The following is an 8399-nucleotide window of genomic DNA, read 5'->3' as shown; positions in this document are numbered from 1 at the left end:
AGTCACATGTGTGGTTTTGTTTCCATTCCCACCTCAATCCCCACTCCTATGGTCATACCCTCAACATTGTCATTTCACCAATTGCACTCCCCACAAAAATGGTACAATTTCAAATGTCTCACTCCCTCTCCTCCACACAATACATACCTCTGAACATCTGATTCCCTGTGATTCTTGAATATCACCGATAGCTGCAATCCATTATTTCACGAGAAAGTAGAAGCAACCAGAAAAGAACTTCCACAAGCTCCTACCACCACATCTATCCACCTTCTGGCATCTGTGCACATAGAGTCTATCTTCTCTCCTGCTATGATAGGTGAACTGTTTGCACTTCTATCTAATGTCAGTCTCACCACCTCTGCACTGGATCCAGCCCCTCTTCCCTACTCTAGAACTTCACTCCTACAATTGCTCTTCTCTCCTGCATCATTAATTTTTTACCTTTTCACTGGATCATTTCCATTGCATCAAATATACTATAATATTTCCCATACATAGAAATCCTTCCTAGACCCACGTCCTCCTTCAACTGCTACCTCTTTTCCCTGCTTTCCTATATTGTGTCTTTCAGTGATGTTTTCTCATCTCCCTGAATTCTAAATGTTGGAGTGTCTCAGAACTCCACTCTTCTTTGTCTACACTCACCCCCAGGGGATCCACATAAGTCCATGACTTTAAACACCTTCCATATACTGCCAAATTTATGTGCCCTGCCTGGATCTCTCCCATGAACCATAGACTCTTATATCTAACTGCCTACTCAGTATCTCCACTGGGTATCCAATAGGCATCTTAAGATGTTCCAAAATGAACGATTGATTTTCAGCCCCTAACCCCCAAATCTACTCCTCCCATAGATCTCCTTGACTCAATAAATGGAACTCCATTCTTCCATAAATGCATGCTAAAAATCTTAGTATTACCTTGATCCCTCTTTTTCTCTTACAGACCTCAGCTAGTCCATCAGAGAGCAAAGGGAGATCAAGAGTCCTGAGAGGCTATTTCATTTAGGCCAGAGAAAAGTCCTGACTCACCGAAGATTACTCCCCTCTAGTGACCAGAATTATTACATAACCTAGGTGTAGTCACCCTTAATTCAGCAAATATATTTGGAGCATTTCCATGTTCTGGGCAATATTCTAGGTACTAGGGATATAGAAATGGGCAAAAACAGGTAAAATTTCATGGAGCTTACTTTCTGCTGGGGTGAGACAGGAAACTTGTCAGATGGTTAAAGAAAAATATTTTGGGGTAAGGGGACAGAAATTGCAGGAAGGATGCTGTTTTAGATAGGGTGGTCATAAGAGCTTCTGCAAGAGATGACAGTGAAGCATAGACATTTAAGCATTGAGTCATGCAGATATCTGGGAATAAATTATTCAAGCAGAAGGGGAATGTGCAGAGGTCCTGAGGCAAAAACATTCTTGGGGTATCCCAGGAGCAGAATGAAAGCGTGTGTAGCTAGAATGGAGTCAGTGAGGTGGGCAGTGGTAGGAAATGAGATCAGAGAGAGAGCTGGGGTGAGATCATGTAGGTCTTACTGCCCAAGAAAGGGATTTGGGATTTTATTCTAACAGGTAGGAAGCCAATAGAGGGTTTTGCGCAGAGGTACGTCTTGAGCTGACATATTTTAAAAGGATCAGCCTGACAGCTTGGTGAAGAGCGGACTGTAGCTAGGAGAGAGTGGAAACTGGGAGACCAGTCAGGGGGCCGAGTCCATTAATCTAGGTGCGGGAAGATGGTGCCTGAATTAGATGGTTCCTGTGGAGGTGGCAGGAAGTACTGGATTTAGAATTCATTTTGAAGGTAGGGCTGACAAGTTTTCCTGAGCACATGGTAGGGGCACAATTTATATTTGCTGAGTGAATAGATACCCAGAGTATTCTGGGGTGAGGCAGGACTTTCCCTGGCCTGGATGAAATATCCCTGTCATTCACTGCCCCTTTGTTCTCTTTCCATGCTGACTTGCAGCCATCTGATGACTCATAATTTGTTCCACGTCCCTTGACTCTAAGGAGGGGTGTCCTGAACATTGAACACTAGGATATTGTCACTAGAAAATATCTACAACTCTAACTTAGTAAATTGGGATTCTGGGTTATTGTAATTCTCTTGCCATTTTTCCTCTATCTGACCATTTCTCTTTATGCTAATAAAGTTGAGCTCCAAATCTGGAAACTTGAGGCCCAAATTCTGGGCCCACATGGTCCTTTCACACTGTTGGCCCATTCTGGACCATTAATTGGACTCCTTTTTGAGAAATTTTTCTCATTTTAATAATACATGCTTCTTATTACTCTTCAAATTCATATTGTAAAATTTCTAATATGTGGAATTAATATAATTGGGTAGGAACCCAGTTATCACTGTCAGAAGATTTATAGAGTTCTTCTTTACTTCCAAGTCCTTTTCTTCAATTCCAAGAGCAGCAAGAATGCTTACCAGGGCCAGGACAAGGGTGAGGCAAGTGAGCTGCCTAGGGTGCAACATTTATGGAAGCATTCACTCTCAGGGCCGTGGAAGTACAGGGTGGGCACCTGACAATGACTGCCTCCTGAACTTTGTGCTCTGGCCACCTTGATTGCTTCACCCTAGTCCTGGCCCTGCTGCCTACAGGGAAGCATTTTCGTTTATTAACCAGGCAACTGTAGCATCAAGAGCAGGACCAGTTCCCCACTGTTTGGCCATGACTGTGCAACAGAAAGCTGCTCTCAGAGAAAGCAAATGGCATGGAGAGGAGCCATGTTCTGGGATGCTCTGCCAATTTAGAAATTAAAAGCAGTGGGAAAATGGTGATGAAAGTTATGGAGTTTTGTTTATAATAAACTCAACAAGCCACTGGCATTCCATTTGTTGAGGGCTACCTGGGTCTAGTAATCATATCTATAGCATTTCTATCTTGTTTGCAATTCCTCAGATATAGCTTTTAAAAAACATTTGTTCTCCTCCATATGCCTTCTTTTTATATATTACAAAAATTAACAGAACAGATAATGGCTGCAGTGTAAATGCTTTGGACAATCAGGTAAGAGCTTATTTTTAAGGTTGGATTAACAATTTCCATTTTAACAATGCGCTCAAATTGACTGAGTGATTCTAAATTAGCTCTTTAGTTCTTACCCTTAACCACTGATAAATGCCACTATTAATTTCAATTATTTAAAGGCAACATTAATATGTGTGAAACAAGAACAGCGATAAAGACAGAAAGGAATAAATTACTTGCTGCAAGACAGAATGACATTTTGACTGGCACAGAGATTTTTTTCTTTCATACACTTTGTGCTTTGACATTTCATTTAGCACAAATATTTCACAAATTCTTGACCTAATCTGATGTACAGTTGTGTAGCAATTGCTAACATTGAAACGTTTTAACCTCAAGCTCACTGGATTCCAAATGTTACCTTTTCCCGTCAATCAGGATTGGATGACCTCCAAAAAACAGTCCAGGCAAAAGTCTATGTACCTAGGGGGTTAAGTGTATTCGGCTAGAATGGAGAAAGAACAGCTTGAAGTAGGAGTTGGGGGAGGGATGGGAGAGGAGGTATCATTTAGAGCAATTGTGGGGTGAAAAGAGGGCTGAAGACAGATCCCTAGGAAACCCCAACGTCTTGCAAGAGACAACAACCCCAAACATAAAACATCTAGAAATAAACCTAACAAGAAATATGACACATGTTACAAGAACATAAAACTTAGAAGAGATTTATATAATTGAGAAATATATTATCTTCCTAAAAGGGAAGACTGTGTTGGGTAAAAATGTCACTTCTCAAATTACTTTTTTGGTTTAACTTGACTGTCTCTGGGCCTCACTGCCTGTGGATATTGGAAAGAGGTCACATTTATGTTTATACTCAGATTTTGCTGTCTCCTTGGCTTCTATTGACATCTGCTTCGCAGCCTTTACTCAAGAAGAAGGCAACTCGCAATGCTCTCCTCTGATCTCCTTTTTAAAGAGCTGTATCAGTTAGAAATGCTTTCAGCTGCAAGTAATAAAGCACCTCCACTAACAGTGGTTTAAATAATAAAGATGTTTAATTACCTCCCATCATTAATCCAGAGGTAGGCAGCACCAGGTGTGATGCATTGGCTTATTCAACAAAATCATCAAGGACCCAGACTTGTTCTATGCTTCCACTCTTGCCAACCTGGAAAAATTGCTTTTGTCCTTAGGCTGCTGCCTTGTGGATGCAAGTCACAAGAATCACAGCTCCAAGCATAATGTCCACCCTGACCATGTTCAAGGAAGGAAGAAAGGGCAGAGATAAAAGGGCTTTCTTCTCATAAGGCTGTGTCTTTTTTATCAGGCAAGACAGTTTTTTTCTAGAACCACTCTTAGCAGACTCCCCTAAAATCTCATTGGCCAAAGCTGGGTCACGTTGCCCATCTCTAGATCAATCACTGGCCAAGTGGGACTGCAACTGCCATGATGGGCTTTGACAAAACATGGTTCACCCATGGGTCCTGGGAACATGGCTTCCAGAACAAACTGGGGTTCCATTAGCCATGAAGAAGGGGACATGGCTGTTGGATAGGTAACCAATAGCATTTGCCCAAAGATGCGATACCCACAGGCATTTTCTTTTTCTGCTTTATCTCCCCAAATTCCCCTGGTACATAGTTGTATATCTTAGTTGCAGGTCCTTCCAGTTGTGGCATGTGGGATGCTGCCTCAACGTGGTCTGATGAGCAGTGCCATGTCCTTGACTAGGATCTGAACCAGTGAAACCCTGGGGTGCCACAGTGGAACTTGCGAACTTAACCACTCGGCCACGGGGCCAGCCCCCATACCTGCAGGCATTTGAGAGAGGCTCCTCACAAGACCACTGCTCTGCTGGCTGCTCCAGACTCTTCTTTGATCTGCAAGGCACAGACACTCTTCCTTATGGTTGCTCCCGGTCCTCAGAGCGTCAAAGCTATTTGGCTGCCTGCAGCAAAGAGGGACAGAGTGGCCTTCTCAGGTGTGCACTGCGTTGCCTGGATCCCACAGCAACACTCCTTGTGACCAGTCTTGCACAGATACTCACGGAAACAGCTCCTGCAGCTCCTGCCTCTGATCCCTCTTCCATGGAAACTTTGTGGCACACCCTGCTGGTGGGCTCACTCATCACCCATTCTCATCTCCCTTCTCCCACTTCCACTCTAGAGGCTGGAAGCTAAACATCATTTCATAGCCTCCCTTGCAGGGAAAAGTAGTCATGTGTGTGACAGTTTTGGGTAACGCTATGTAAGCAGAAATTTGATAGAGGTTTCTGAAAGAACCTTGCTTTCCTTGTAAAGCCCTCAGCTTCAGCTTGATCACCACACTTAAATTTAATATGATTCTTGTCAAAGTATTCAAGGGAATTTTTAGTAGGGATTTTTACTAATTTTATTATTTATAAATTTATTATTTATTTATAATTTATATATTAATCAGATTATATTTATAATTTATCAATACTTTTAATTAATTTAAATAATTTATTAATGGGACAGCAAAATTATTCTAAAGTTTACGTGGAAAAATACACAAATGAGAATAGCTAGAATATTAGCTTAGTTAGGGAAGGGATTACATAAAAAGTAATTTCCTTTTCATTTCTTCCAGTGCTTTCATGTTTTGCAGGGACTTCCTAATGTTGAAATCCGTTAAATATTTATCTTATTTTTTCCTGGTTTCGTTTTTTATATTAAAAGAATTTTGTATCAAAAATCACCATAAGCAAACTTATGAGGCAAACAACAAACTGGGAAAAGCCTCCCTGTTTCAGTATGGTGATGTAGAAGCATGATATCAGGGGTGAGGATGAGAGCCAGCATTGCTGGATTATGGGAACTCCTTTATACCACAAGCTGGTATTATTATCCTCATATATTATTATTGTTATTATCTCCATTTTGTCAATGAAGAAATTAAGATTTAGGTAACTTGCCTAAGATCAAGTGGGATGGACTGAAATCCAAATCCAGGTGTTTCTGATGATAAAAAGCCAAAGTCTGTGCTCTTTCTATTACACCCCACTGTTGATGAAATCTTAGCTGAGAAAGGTTAACTTTTCAGGTGAATTAGAAATAGTCAGAGGAGTGGGGTGGAAGAGCATGGTTTGAGAGATACAGAGGGCAGAAGAGGTATATATTAAAGGGGAAAGATGGAAATGAAAGTTGTTTACACACAGAGTCCTAGATCCTCGAATCTAGGATCGTTGGGAATGGGCAAGTAGGAAGGATGGACCCAAAATATGTGTTGCCTGCAACCTGGACTGAATTCTTAGTCCCATATAGCCAAGGCAGTGTAAGGTGGAAAGTGCTTTTACATCCAACAGATCTTTGTTGACCCCCTTTCATCACTTACTAACCACATGTCAAAATGAGGATAAAACTGAATCCTTAAGTAATCCAACCACAGCCTCCATCAAATTGCAATTTTCTTTCCTCCGAGGATACAGAGGTTGGGGCTCTTGCTCCTGGTGTTCTGATTCATGCCAGACTGCACTCCCAGACACCAATGGTATAGTCCTAGGGCAACATTTAAGGATGTAGGTATAGCAGTGAAACATTTTTGTTGCCGACGAGAATGCAAGAAGTACAATTTTATCCTGGTTGCAAGTATCCACCCAGACATCATGCATTAAATACTCCACATTCTTTTTCCTGGCTTGACATTGTGTACAGATTGCACAATTGCACCCACAGCCAACCAGAGAATAGTATTTTTTATAGGTGTATTATATTTAAACAGGAGTGGCCATTGTTTATTGACATAATAATTAAATAAAACAAATAAAAACTACTACTCTCACCATGGATAATTTCTATCAGTACTATTTATATGGCTGAATAATAAAATCCATGATGGAATAGTTCTATTTAAAACTAATGTTGCTCGATTTATGGCCTGCTTTTCAAAATCTTATCTTCAATCACTTTCTTAACACAATTATAGGCAAAAATAATTTGAATCAATTAAATTTGAAAATGAAAAATTCAATTTATGAAAGGTTACAAAGCGCAGTAAAATGAGGCAAATTTCTAGGTACAGATCAGGTAGCACATGGAAATTGACTTACATTGTTTGCAAAGAAATTCTTAATACAAATAATATGATAATGAAGCACCAGCTTGTCAAACTGATCAACAGACAGAACTGAAGATTATCACAATAATGTGTTGCATAAGTAAAAGTGACTGATATGAGAATTTATATAATTTATCCTCTTCTTATATTTAATAATGAATGAGAACACACTCGATTAAAAATGGCTATATTCTTTTCCTAATTTACTGTATTTGCTTATTATTTTACAATCGCTCTGAGCTATTGCTTTGATGTCTGTAAAAGCTATAATTTTGCTGCAAACCTTGAAACTAATTTAGAAACAATTTGATGTCCAATTTTTCAGTAAACAAAGAAACAAGCAGGTAAAACGAATCATAATGCCTTGGTATGAACATATTTAAAAAATGTGTGTGGGTAGGAAAAACATTCTTGCTTCAGATGATTCTTAAATATTTGGTACTTTATTTATATATGAGGCACACATATCAAGGCAGTCCTGGTACATAGTAGGTGCTTAGAAAATGTTGGTTGGATAAATGATTAACACACTTTACCAAACAAATAAGTGCTCATCACCACGTCATAGACACACTCTCTAAAAATTATGGAATTTTAAAGCTTAAAAAAGTGTTCTAGGGGCTGGCCTGGTGGCGCAGTGGTTAAGTGCACACATTCCCCTTCGGAGGCCCGGGGTTTGCCGGTTCGGATCCCGGGTGCGGACATGGCACAGCCATGCTGTGGTAGGCGTCCCACATATAAAGTAGAGGAAGATGGGCAGGGACATGCGCTCAGGGCCAGTCTTCCTCAGCAAAAAGAGGAGAATTGGCAGCCAATGTTAGCTCAGGGCTAATCTTCCTCAAAAAAAAAAAAAGTATTCTAATGGTATGTGGCATATTTACTGGAGAGGGGAGAGCACAAAGTCCTGAGATAAATGTTACTTCCCATCTGTTGTTTGTTGCACAGCATGTCAATTTTAACTATCTTTTCCAGACCCCCCTTCATTTCTGCACCTGTGAACTTAAACTCAAATATTATTAGAAAGGTTCCCTCCTTGTCCTAGGGAAGCTTCGTTTTCACTTCTTATTTTAGGAAAAATCTCTTTTGGATTAGAGGCACTTGTACAGTTTTCTCCGGCTTTTCAAAACTTCTTGTAAAACTTCTTTCTTTGTGGACCCCCAGACCTGAAAGAACACTATACTAAACTCCGCTTTCATTTTCCAGTTTGTTCTACTGCTTTTTAGTGGGTCATAACATTTTGGTTTCCTGCATTCATTTTAAATCTCTCTAAAATCTGCATAATTTTGTCTCATTCCTCATTCCAAACGTTTAGTGAATATCCAGTTGATCCAAT

Source organism: Equus quagga, chromosome 1, assembly GCF_021613505.1.
Source record: "Equus quagga isolate Etosha38 chromosome 1, UCLA_HA_Equagga_1.0, whole genome shotgun sequence".
NCBI classification, from domain to species: domain Eukaryota; kingdom Metazoa; phylum Chordata; class Mammalia; order Perissodactyla; family Equidae; genus Equus; species Equus quagga.
This window is presented reverse-complemented; position numbering follows the sequence as displayed.